We start from the raw sequence: 13,023 nt of genomic DNA, 5'->3' as shown, positions 1-13,023 counted from the left end.
GTCACCAAGACTTACACGATGACACAACCGTCCAAATATTACTGTAATAAGAACAACTCTGATCTAAAGGCTTGTCACCAAGACTTACACGATGACACAACCGTCCAAATATTACTGTAATAAGAACAACTCTGATCTAAAGGCTTGTCACCAAGACTTACACGATGACACAACCGTCCAAATATTACTGTAATAAGAACAACTCTGATCTAAAGGCTTGTCACCAAGACTTACACGATGACACAACCGTCCAAATATTACTGTAATAAGAACAACTCTGATCTAAAGGCTTGTCACCAAGACTTACACGATGACACAACCGTCCAAATATTACTGTAATAAGAACAACTCTGATCTAAAGGCTTGTCACCAAGACTTACACGATGACACAACCGTCCAAATATTACTGTAATAAGAACAACTCTGATCTAAAGGCTTGTCACCAAGACTTACACGATGACACAACCGTCCAAATATTACTGTAATAAGAACAACTCTGATCTAAAGGCTTGTCACCAAGACTTACACGATGACACAACCGTCCAAATATTACTGTAATAAGAACAACTCTGATCTAAAGGCTTGTCACCAAGACTTACACGATGACACAACCGTCCAAATATTACTGTAATAAGAACAACTCTGATCTAAAGGCTTGTCACCAAGACTTACACGATGACACAACCGTCCAAATATTACTGTAATAAGAACAACTCTGATCTAAAGGCTTGTCACCAAGACTTACACGATGACACAACCGTCCAAATATTACTGTAATAAGAACAACTCTGATCTAAAGGCTTGTCACCAAGACTTACACGATGACACAACCGTCCAAATATTACTGTAATAAGAACAACTCTGATCTAAAGGCTTGTCACCAAGACTTACACGATGACACAACCGTCCAAATATTACTGTAATAAGAACAACTCTGATCTAAAGGCTTGTCACCAAGACTTACACGATGACACAACCGTCCAAATATTACTGTAATAAGAACAACTCTGATCTAAAGGCTTGTCACCAAGACTTACACGATGACACAACCGTCCAAATATTACTGTAATAAGAACAACTCTGATCTAAAGGCTTGTCACCAAGACTTACACGATGACACAACCGTCCAAATATTACTGTAATAAGAACAACTCTGATCTAAAGGCTTGTCACCAAGACTTACACGATGACACAACCGTCCAAATATTACTGTAATAAGAACAACTCTGATCTAAAGGCTTGTCACCAAGACTTACACGATGACACAACCGTCCAAATATTACTGTAATAAGAACAACTCTGATCTAAAGGCTTGTCACCAAGACTTACACGATGACACAACCGTCCAAATATTACTGTAATAAGAACAACTCTGATCTAAAGGCTTGTCACCAAGACTTACACGATGACACAACCGTCCAAATATTACTGTAATAAGAACAACTCTGATCTAAAGGCTTGTCACCAAGACTTACACGATGACACAACCGTCCAAATATTACTGTAATAAGAACAACTCTGATCTAAAGGCTTGTCACCAAGACTTACACGATGACACAACCGTCCAAATATTACTGTAATAAGAACAACTCTGATCTAAAGGCTTGTCACCAAGACTTACACGATGACACAACCGTCCAAATATTACTGTAATAAGAACAACTCTGATCTAAAGGCTTGTCACCAAGACTTACACGATGACACAACCGTCCAAATATTACTGTAATAAGAACAACTCTGATCTAAAGGCTTGTCACCAAGACTTACACGATGACACAACCGTCCAAATATTACTGTAATAAGAACAACTCTGATCTAAAGGCTTGTCACCAAGACTTACACGATGACACAACCGTCCAAATATTACTGTAATAAGAACAACTCTGATCTAAAGGCTTGTCACCAAGACTTACACGATGACACAACCGTCCAAATATTAATGATAATTTGTAAAGAACATTTTTATTTATACTGGATTTCTTTTTCAAAACATTATATTTGAGTTGGTATGGATTTATAACTTAAGATCATGTTTTATATGAATTTTAACTTTATTCATTATGAAAATACATGCCAATTCATCGGTTTCCTTTTGAAGCAAACAGACTATATGCGGTAAGCACATGGTTATTATTCAACAAAGAACATTCTAATTTTTATTTTGGCTGTGCCGTTAAATTTCAGTGCGATAATTGGAGGGCTATTTGAATTTGAGAGGGGCCAGTAAGATTTTTCTTCAACTGGCCCTGCTGGCGGACATGGTTTTCATGTTAATTTTCAACCCTGAATATATATATATATATATATATATATATATATATATATATATATATATATATATATATATATGATTCAATTCATCACGAGTATTTTTTAATATGGAAAATATCAACCGAGTCTATGTTAATCGGTATTTGTCGCAGGGGCGTAGCGTGATCTGGAACTGGGGGGGGGGGGGGGGGGGGGGGGGGGGGGTGTTCGAATATGAACCAAGTGGACCTTTTTGTATTTTGTTTTTGTCTAACAGCTAACAATTTCATCGCCGACGACACCAAAATTTTGGATCAGTCAGTTATTAAACCACACTGTCAACTGTCAAATTGAAAAATACTTATAACAATTTTGTTTTTTAATTTCCCATTGGAAAAGTTTATCGAGCTGTTGTATTAAATAAAATTATCACTTCACAGTTAAACATCTAATTGTTCTGGCGAATAATGTGATTGTTAAATCTTCGAATTCAGATTTCCTAGAAATATTATCAAACACTCAACACATGAACACATGTTGTGACGTCATCATGGAATGTAGTGACATCTCGTGAATCATCGCGGCCGTGGGTCTTCAAGAATAAAGCAATCCTCACTGGAGGCTCCATTTGTAACAGCTAACAATTTCATCGCCGACGACACCAAAGAATAGCACAACGACTCGCTGTAAGGGGTTGAGAGGTTCTTTATTCTAGTAGTGGCTCAAGTTACGACAAAACATCAAATCGTTGAAATACAAATAAAAACACCCTGAAAGGATCAAATACAATATTGTCAATATCACTTCCTGACACTACCTAATTCATACAAATACATTACTCTACATACTAATTGTTATGCAGCACAATATTACATTCCATACCTTAATGTACTATTTAATTTCCACTTACACCTTTGACAGACAGCTACAGTCATCAATAAACATCTAGATTTTATCTAATCCTAGTACATATTGAAATAATACATATCTATAACAGTATACAAAATGTCCATGTATAAAACATTACATAAATACAACTCACCCGTTCAAGAAACCAGGTGACCGATACATGTTTCTTGAAACCATCAACCCACGAACGCCTTAAATAAAATACTCATGTATAAAATACAATTACCTGACTAAATAGACCACTTTAAATCAATATTCAGAAAGGCATTAACAATATAAATACACTAACATTAATTTTATCATTGTACCGCTAACTCGATACCCTAACCCTATCCTGTCAAAACTAGTAACAACTAATGTATTATAAACTACAACAAGCGTAACATTAGCAAATGATATATTCATACCTCCACAACTACAACACATTACTCTGTACGTATTATCAATGTACAGTTTAATAAACTTACACTATGTCTTTGTGTAACTATACAAATTATGTACATATAACTATGAGAAATAAAATGTTCCAACACTAACCTCTCCGACAATTCCGTCCACCACCACGCCGAATTATACTGAAATGACAGCGAAACCAAACCACAAGATACATAAGATACAAGCCTTTCTTATTCCTGATCAACATCTCGCCCATGGGATTGCGAGGATCACCTCTACCAAGTCTACTATAGGCAGCCAGTCTACAGTGTTGTGGTCTCCAGTGGGGATGTTTTGATGAACGCAAACGACAATTATAAATCAGATGAAGAAAATTGCTGAAGTCAGTCTTGTATTATGGACCGAAAATATACGTCGGAAAATAAGACTAGATGCACTACAAGGGAACAATCAGTGGCGGATCCAGAAAATCCACTTTGGGGTGGGGGAATGACACGGGGCTAAGACCACAAACGTTCCTCGGATTCCACAACGTAACACACACACACACACACACACACATATATATATATATATATATATATATATATATATATATATGCAAATTTACAAGGTCTCTAGGTAAGGTGTTGCTGTCGATGGGTCATTTGCTTACAAGCCAACAAGACCCGTGTACCTGAGCGTAACGTTTTCAAAGATATATATATCTGTGTGTGCGTGTGTGTGTGTATGGGTATGTGTATGTGTATATGTATGTGTATGTGTATGTGTATGTGTATATATATACGTATGTATGTACATACACAGTGAAACCTAAAACAGACATCCATGGTACTACGTATTTTGTCCGGTATTTAAAGATGCCCGGAATCCAGGGGTTTGCATGTATACAAAAGCTTTTGTTGTACTCTCTAGGTAGTACTAAACCAAATAACTTCCGGCTGGGTCAAAGTTCGAGGTGCACCCAACTTTTGATAGAGAAGTGAACACCACAAGTCCTGTGATTGGTTATAAATGTGAGTGTGTTGGTTGTAAAAAATAAGTTTCATCTGGGTAAAAAAAATGTGCAATTTTATTTCATCTAGTACCAGTGTGTCAAGTAGCCTTGTGCTTGAAACATGTATGGGGTACCTGTACAAAAAAAGTACTCGAATTTTGTGCGAAACTAGGGTAGTCATAGACGCTACCCGTTATCTCAGAAACGAGCAGCTTGACCCCCATTTTTTTCTGATTCACTTTAAGTGTAAGGGGTGGTAGTATTTATATCCGTGGCGTTTATGTCGGTTGATACGTTGCAGGTAGGAGTTTTAGCCACATATGTTACTATTGTCGTCTATGGGATTTGATTTGGTAGTATACACCCTATAGCACACATTCAGTGCATAATAAAAAATATTATGATTTTGTCATTTTATTTAATTAAACTATACTGGTTGATTAATTAGCCATCAGTCGATCATGCAAGTTCACAATGACCTTGACCTTGACAATAATATCTGTACATGGCTCTGAATGGAGTTTGAATCAAAGTTAGCACTGAAGAAAAGTTGGTTTTGGCCTATAATTCATACTGTAAAGATTTCAATAATTTCTTTTTACATGGTATTTGACTTGCCATATACAACTGCTCTTAAATATGGTATTATATATAGGCAACCTGAACTAAGATTTTAATAGCAATTTATTTTTATATTAAAAATAGCATGTGCCAATAGTGGGTTAATGTCTTTAGTTTCCATTAACATTGTTAATCTTTTATGTATGAAATTCTGAAAACTCAAATTTGTAAAGAAGTTGATTTTTATTGTCATTTTGACATATTTATAGGGTGCTAAGTTATATTTTAGACAAATTTGTAGTTTTATGCAAAATTTAAAGTAAATTTGAAGAAAAACTTTACCAAAAAAAGAATTAAATTTGTTGTCACTATTGTGCCTTCTGTTCTTATTTGTACATAACACCAAGGTTGTTAAACATATACTTAGATCTCCAGATCATTTTTTTTCTTAATAATCACTTAGTTAGCTCTCATGAAAAGCATCTTGAGTTTTATACTAGATTCAGAACCATTTTTTTCAGATTTGATTATCTGCCTTGGATTAAGTTGATAATTTATTTTATTGTTAAAGCTATATTACCTAATGTTACTAGCTAAATAAAATGCTGGATTACAGATTGTAGGAATACATCTAATGTACATATTGTATTCATCCGGATTAGAAAATAATGCAAGAAAAGAGATGTTCGGGTAATTTTGTCATTTAAAAATAGTTTTTTTCAGTAATTAATCAAAAATAAATGTGTTAAAGCTGCATGATTATTCCAGATATCACAACTATTAAAACCTCCAACTACAGTAGGCTATAAATAAAATATAGTCAGGAATATTGGTGGCTGCCAATAGTTTTCATGGTTCATTATGGATTTGAAATTGCCACACCTGGTAACTTGAAGACACCCACACCCAGCAAACAGGATTTCCTCCCAACACTAATGTTCAGGACATTAAGTCATTACTTCATACAGGTACAGTCATGTTTGTGTTTCCTTCCTCAGACAGTGTATTTTTTTAATACTGATATTTCTTTGATGTACCTTTTAAGGTCTTCATAATCTAGGGGTCAATCAAGTGCATGTGTTTTAATGGAATTCTTTAAAGGGGTAGAGGTACTCTGACTATCTTTGTTGTCTCTACATATATACCTGAGTACACACACCCAACTGAAAGTAAATATCTTCAGGAGTTTTATTTTAAAACATTTTGTTGTTTAATATGACATATTGCATTTGTACAAAACTATATGCAATATATATGCTTTTTGAGGTGTACATTATATTAGGTTGCACTGTAGAAACAACAGTTTCAGTGAGGTTGTCAGTTTATGTCAGAATACACCAGATCCTGGTTGTCATAAAGACACATAGCTGGACACTTTTTGAAAAATGTATGTTGTCAGTATAGGTAGTACTAAACCAAATAACTTCCGGCTGGGTCAAAGTTCGAGGTGCACTTAGCTTTTGATAGAGAAGTGAACACCACAAGTCCTGCAATTGGTTATAAATGTGAGTGTGTTGGTTGTAAAAAATAATAGTTTCATCTGGGTAAAAAAAATGTGCAATTTTATTTCATCTAGTACCAATGTGTCAAGTAGCCTTGTGCTTGAAACATGTATGGGGTACCTGTAAAAAAAAGTACTCGAATTTTGTGCGAAACTAGGGTAGTCATAGACGCTACCCGTTATCTCAGAAACGAGCAGCTTGACCCCCATTTTTTTCTGATTCACTTTAAGTGTAAGGGGTGGTAGTATTTATATCCGTGGCGTTTATGTCGGTTGATACGTTGCAGGTAGGAGTTTTAGCCACATATGTTACGATTGTCGTCTATGGGATTTGATTTGGTAGTATACACCCTCTAAACCGGACATCTGTGGGACCAAGTATTTTGTCCAGTATTTAGAGACTTTGTCCAGGGGTTTGCACTGATACAATAGATTTTGTTGTTCTCTGTCGTTTGTTTCCGCTTGTGCCTATTTATATTCGGCTTTATGTCGTTTGTTTCCCCTGTTACTTATTTATATTTGCCTTTATGTCGTTTGTTTCCCCTGTTACTTATTTATATTCGGCTTTATGTCGTTTGTTTCCCCTGTTACTTATTTATATTCGGCTTTATGTCGTTTGTTTCCCCTGTTACTTATTTATATTCGGCTTTATGTCGTTTGTTTCCCCTGTTACTTATTTATATTCGGCTTTATGTCGTTTGTTTCCCCTGTTACTTATTTATATTCGGCTTTATGTCGTTTGTTTCCCCTGTTACTTATTTATATTCGGCTTTATGTCGTTTGTTTCCCCTGTTACTTATTTATATTCGGCTTTATGTCGTTTGTTTCCCCTGTTACTTATTTATATTCGGCTTTATGTCGTTTGTTTCCCCTGTTACTTATTTATATTCGGCTTTATGTCGTTTGTTTCCCCTGTTACTTATTTATATTATACTTTATGTTCAATACTTCGATATTTAGTTGCACGTTTTGACACCGCGAAGCCAACATTACGTTTGCTTACTCTTTATTTTGCGTCATATACGGTTTTAAAATAAAATCACATTCAAACAATAGGAAACCAGAGGATTAAATTGATTGTCCTTTTGTTGATCCTTGAAGAAAACTATAAACGGGTTTGCGAAGAACATCAAAGCTGCCGCGCTGTCATCTTTAATTGCTTAATTGTTATTCACCAAACGTACCAAGTGATATGTAACGGTGATTACGTATTCAATAGCTCACCTGAATAATTATATATTATCGAAGCTATTTTCACAGTCCGGTAATCCGACCGAAGACAAGAAGTGACAATAAACTAAACAATATTAGTCCATAATGATTGACAGCTGTCTGATCGTCCGAGTTTCAGAGGTAAAGTTACACTAAATAAAACGTTTGGTGATGATGATAACTAGTTTAACGTACCCATATACCACTAGGGTTTCGAACACGCCCATCCCGAGTCCGACCTCCGATAAGATCGGTGGCCTCACTCGGGATGGAGGGGCGTTGAAAATGGGCAGAATTATGAAAATAGCAATTAGTAAAAAAGTTAATAGATTAAATAAAAAAATTATAAAAAGATTACAAGCCAAAAAAAAAAAAAAAGAATTGACTGCTCGGTCGAATATTTATATAATTTGGAGCATTTTAGAAGGACAGTCCAAAATTAAATAACAGAAAGAAGAGAGGATCGGACTATTAATAATATTTAAAAAAAAGAAGTAATTGGGACAGAATCATTCGTCTGGTATTCAGTTTAGAGAGGTTTCCGGTTTAGAGAGGCAAACTTTAGTGTTGAAAGATGCGTAAATCATTGGGCCATGGGAAACGTCCGGTGTTTTGAGACTTCAGGTTTAAAGAAGGTCCGCTCTTGAGGGGTTGCACTATGTACATGTGTGTGTGTGTGTGTGTGTGTGTGTGTGTGTGTGTCTGTGTGTGTGTCTGTGTGTGTGTGTGTCTGTGTGTGTATATGTGTGTGTGTGCCTGTGTGTGTGTGTCTGTGTGTGTGTCTGTGTGTGTGTGTGTGTCTGTGTGTGTGTGTGTGTGTCTGTGTGTGTGTGCGTGTGTCTGTGTGTGTGTCTGTGTCTGTGTGTGTGTATATGTGTGTGTGTGTGTCTGTGTGTGTGTGTGTTTGTGTGTGTGTGGTGTGTGTGTCTTTTGTGTGTGTGTGTGTGTGTGTGTGTGTGTGTGTGTGTCTGTCTCTCTGTCTGTCTGTCTGTCTGTCTCTCTCTTGTTTAGCTGTCGTTTGTGGTTACCCTAGTTTGTGACACATCCATGTTACATAAGTACGCTGCATACAAGTCTGCGCATGTTAATTACGTTTCATTTCAACTTATTTTCGTGCGTATATCCAATTAAGATTCAAGCACGCTGTCCTTGGCAGACACATCTGCTATCTGGGCTGTCTGCTAGGAAACTGGGTTAGCAGAGAGTGTAGTGGCCTTACACCTAGTGGCGTAGCGTGGGTTGCCAGCACCCGGGGCACGGCGCCCTGTGCGAGGCAAGTATTGCGATCCCTAACCAGCGTACCGATAACACTCCCCGAGTCCCTTCCACCAGTCCAGAGTTTTGCGCCCGGGGCAACGCCACTGATTACACCTACCAATTGAGTCGTTAAAACTTGCTCTGTTGGGAGCCGGTACCAAGCTACGAATCCTGTACCTATCAGCGTTATGTCCGATAGCTTAACCACGACGCCACCGAGGCCTGTGAATTGCATTACATTATGTCTTGAAACAAGTGTTACGGTATGTTTGTAACGTGGATTTAATTCATAAAACAATTGTAAAATAACACATCTTGATTGTGAATGTATGTATAAAACTGATATTTAAATTTTTTATTGAATAAAGCTCTGAATTAATGCACACTTTTTGCCAGCCTCAATCAACGTGTTTTTGTATCATCTGTCAACGCGTGGCTGTCACAGCTGTAATGATCAACGTGTTTTTGTATCACCTGTCAACGTGTGGCTGTCACCGCTGTAATGATCAACGTGTTTTTGTATCACCTGTCAACGTGTGGCTGTCACCGTTGTAATGAGCAACGTGTTTTTGTATCACCTGTCAACGTGTGGCTGTCACCGTTGTAATGAGCAACGTGTTTTTGTATCACCTGTCAACGTGTGGCTGTCACCGCTGTAATGAGCAACGTGTTTTTGTATCACCTGTCAACGTGTGGCTGTCACCGCTGTAATGAGCAACGTGTTTTTGTATCACCTGCCAACGTGTGGCTGTCTGTCACCGCTGTAATGATCAACGTGTTTTTGTATCACCTGTCAACGTGTGGCTGTCACCGCTGTAATGATCAACGTGTTTTTGTATCACCTGTCAACGCGTGGCTGTCACCGCTGTAATGATCAACGTGTTTTTCTATCATCTGTCAACGCGTGGCTGTCACCACTGTAATGATCAACGTGTTTTTGTATCACCTGCCAACGTGTGGCTGTCTGTCACCGCTGTAATGATCAACGTGTTTTTGTATCACCTGTCAACGTGTGGCTGTCTGTCACCGCTGTAATGATCAACGTGTTTTTGTATCACCTGTCAACGCGTGGCTGTCACCGTTGTAATGATCAACGTGTTTTTGTATCACCTGTCAACGCGTGGCTGTCACCGCTGTAATGACCAACGTCTTTTTGTATCACCTGTCACCGCGTGGCTGTCACCGCTATAATGATCAACCTTGTATATCAACTTACACAATTTTACAGAGACGCTTCAATACATACCCTAGTGTAATTTATGAATCCATAAATGAAATAAATGTTTTATTTTTTCTGTGAACTTAAACATCCAAGCATACCTTGAATTTCCCTCCGAGTGACACAACACAACGAGTATGGCTGCCCAGACTATAAAGCTTACAGTATGGCCTATTTTGTTTTAGCCATGGTATGTTTCATAATTATCATCGATAATTATAATCTATATGGTTGACGGAAACACTATTTGTATCTTGTATATCGGACCAAAAATATAAATCAAACATAAGACTAGATACACTAGAAGGGAATAGTCAGTGGCGGATCCAGAAAATCCATTTGGGGGTGGGTAAATAACATGTGGCCAAGGCTACAAACGTTCCTGGGGGTATTCCTCAGATTCGCCAACGTAAAACATATTTTAATATAAAATATACGGTAAAACCCCACCTAACGATCACCCCGATACTTGTCTTGTCATGTCATGTCATAGGGTTTTACGTGAACATTCAGAACAAGCTGTTGTAGCGCACGCCTGTCGTGGGCACAAGAGCCGGCCTTGGCCGGCTCCTCCGTCCATGATAGGAAAGGTGGGGGGAGGGGAGAGGAGGGACCGCCTGCACTGGCAGGTGCAAGGGAGCACCAGCAGCCCGATCAAATCGGTAGCAGGCGGGTGGGGGTGGTGGTGGTGCAATGGAATTTGAATGGAGCAGTTAAATGCCAAAGAGAAAAGGGTGCGCAACTTTGATCGAGGGAATTTGGCGCAATTTTGAACGGTCGGTCGAAAGGTAAATGGCCGAGCTAATATAGGTTTTGATATTAGTGAATCGAGAGTAGCTCGCTAATTTTAGACCTCTACGATGCTGTGGTGTCTCCCTAGGTTGCCCATAGGGCCCTTATAAAGGGCCTGACCGCTTCCCCCGATACTAAGACCACCCGCTTTAAATACCAATATTTTAAAAACAAGATTATTCCTTATTATTTTACGCCAGTGATAGTCCTGCGCTACCGTTATGCTATGCAGATGCGGAACCAGGGACAGGGTGCTGCAGATGGTATATCGACAATTTCCGTTAAGTTACGAACATTGCCGACAACGTTACCATACCGTGACGTCAACAATGCGTTTGCGTTTTAATATGCTTATTGATGTCAAAGCGATACTACATTTTAACTTGAGAAATGTGCCAATAGAATATCTGTTTGACATTTATGAGCATATTTTTTATTTACTTTCAATGAGTATTAATTTAATGTATCTGTGGATGGATCTAATACTACGTAATGACGACACGTGACTACTGCGCTGTTCTGTTCAAACATTTCCTGCAAGCGTTGAGTGGGTGTATTCAATAGTGGTAAGTGTTTGTTTGTTTCTTCATTGATTGTTTGTTCATCAGAACAAGGTAAAGTGACCGACCCTAATTTTTAAACACTAAGGCATATTATTCACTATTAGTCCAGATTTTGATAATTTAAATCATACATTACGTAGATTTTATTGTGTAGATTGTTCATTTTTAGGAGCGAGACGTAGCCCAGTGGTACAGCGCTCGCTCAGTGCGCGGTCGGTGTGGGATCGATCCCCATCGGGCTATTTCTCGTTCCAGCCAGTGCACTACGACTGGTATATCAAACAAAGGCCGTGGTATGTACTACCCTGTCTGTGGGATGGTTCTTAACCATATGTCTGACGCCATATATCCGTAAATACAATGTGCTGAGTGCGTCGTTAAATAAAACATTTCTTTCTCTTGTTCATTTTTGTACGTCCGAAGTGTTTCTGGTCATCCTGGTGTTTCACACAGTGTATATGTCTTACTGTAAAAAACGCACGTGCGTCTGAGAAGTAACAGTTATGGAGTCGAGTTCTAATCTATTTTTAAGCGTATTTCACAGTGTCAAAGTCACAGACTCTTGTTTTACTCTGTTGCAACTTTATCCAAATGTGTTACAGGTTTGTAGATTAACTCAACTTTATCACCGGTTGAAACTAGAGTCTGCGCCTTTTAGTAGGAGGTGATGGGTACGTAGGCATTGACGTACCTAGGATTCTACATTGGTGTGTGTGTGTGTGTGTGTGTGTGTGTGTGTGTGTGTGTGGAGGACCCACAGTCGTACAGGCTCCGATTGTTTTAAGTGGGTTGGATGACATTAAATTTTGCCCGAAAAACAACGCATTCATATTAGTATTACTGCGAAACAGCTATATAGGGTGTATACTACCAAATCAAATCCCACAGACAATAGTAACCTAACATGTGGCTAAACCTCCTACCTGCAGCGTATCAATCGACAAAAACACCACGGATATAAATATTATAAAACATATATGGAAATAAATAACACAGGTACCCCATACATGTTTAAAATTGCATAAATGGGGATATTGCTTTACTACTACCTATACTGATAACACTGGTCAACAGCCAAAATCAAGCACCACTGCTCATTTCTGAGATAACACGGTATTGTTTCAGTACGAGTACAAACACGCACATTCAGGTAGCGTCTATGACTACCCTAGTTCCGCACAAAATTCGAGTACATTATTTTTACAGGTACCCCATACATGTTTCAAACACAAGGATACTTGACACAGTGGTACCAGATGAAACAAAATTGCATACCTTTTTTTTTGACAACCAACACACTCACATTTATCACCAATCACAGGACCTGTGGTGTTCACTTCTCTATCAAAGGTTCAGTGCACCTCCA

Source organism: Gigantopelta aegis, chromosome 5, assembly GCF_016097555.1.
Source record: "Gigantopelta aegis isolate Gae_Host chromosome 5, Gae_host_genome, whole genome shotgun sequence".
Classification (NCBI taxonomy): Eukaryota; Metazoa; Mollusca; class Gastropoda; order Neomphalida; family Peltospiridae; genus Gigantopelta; species Gigantopelta aegis.
The sequence above is the reverse complement of the archived record's forward strand: the minus strand, read 5'-3'. Positions refer to the sequence as shown.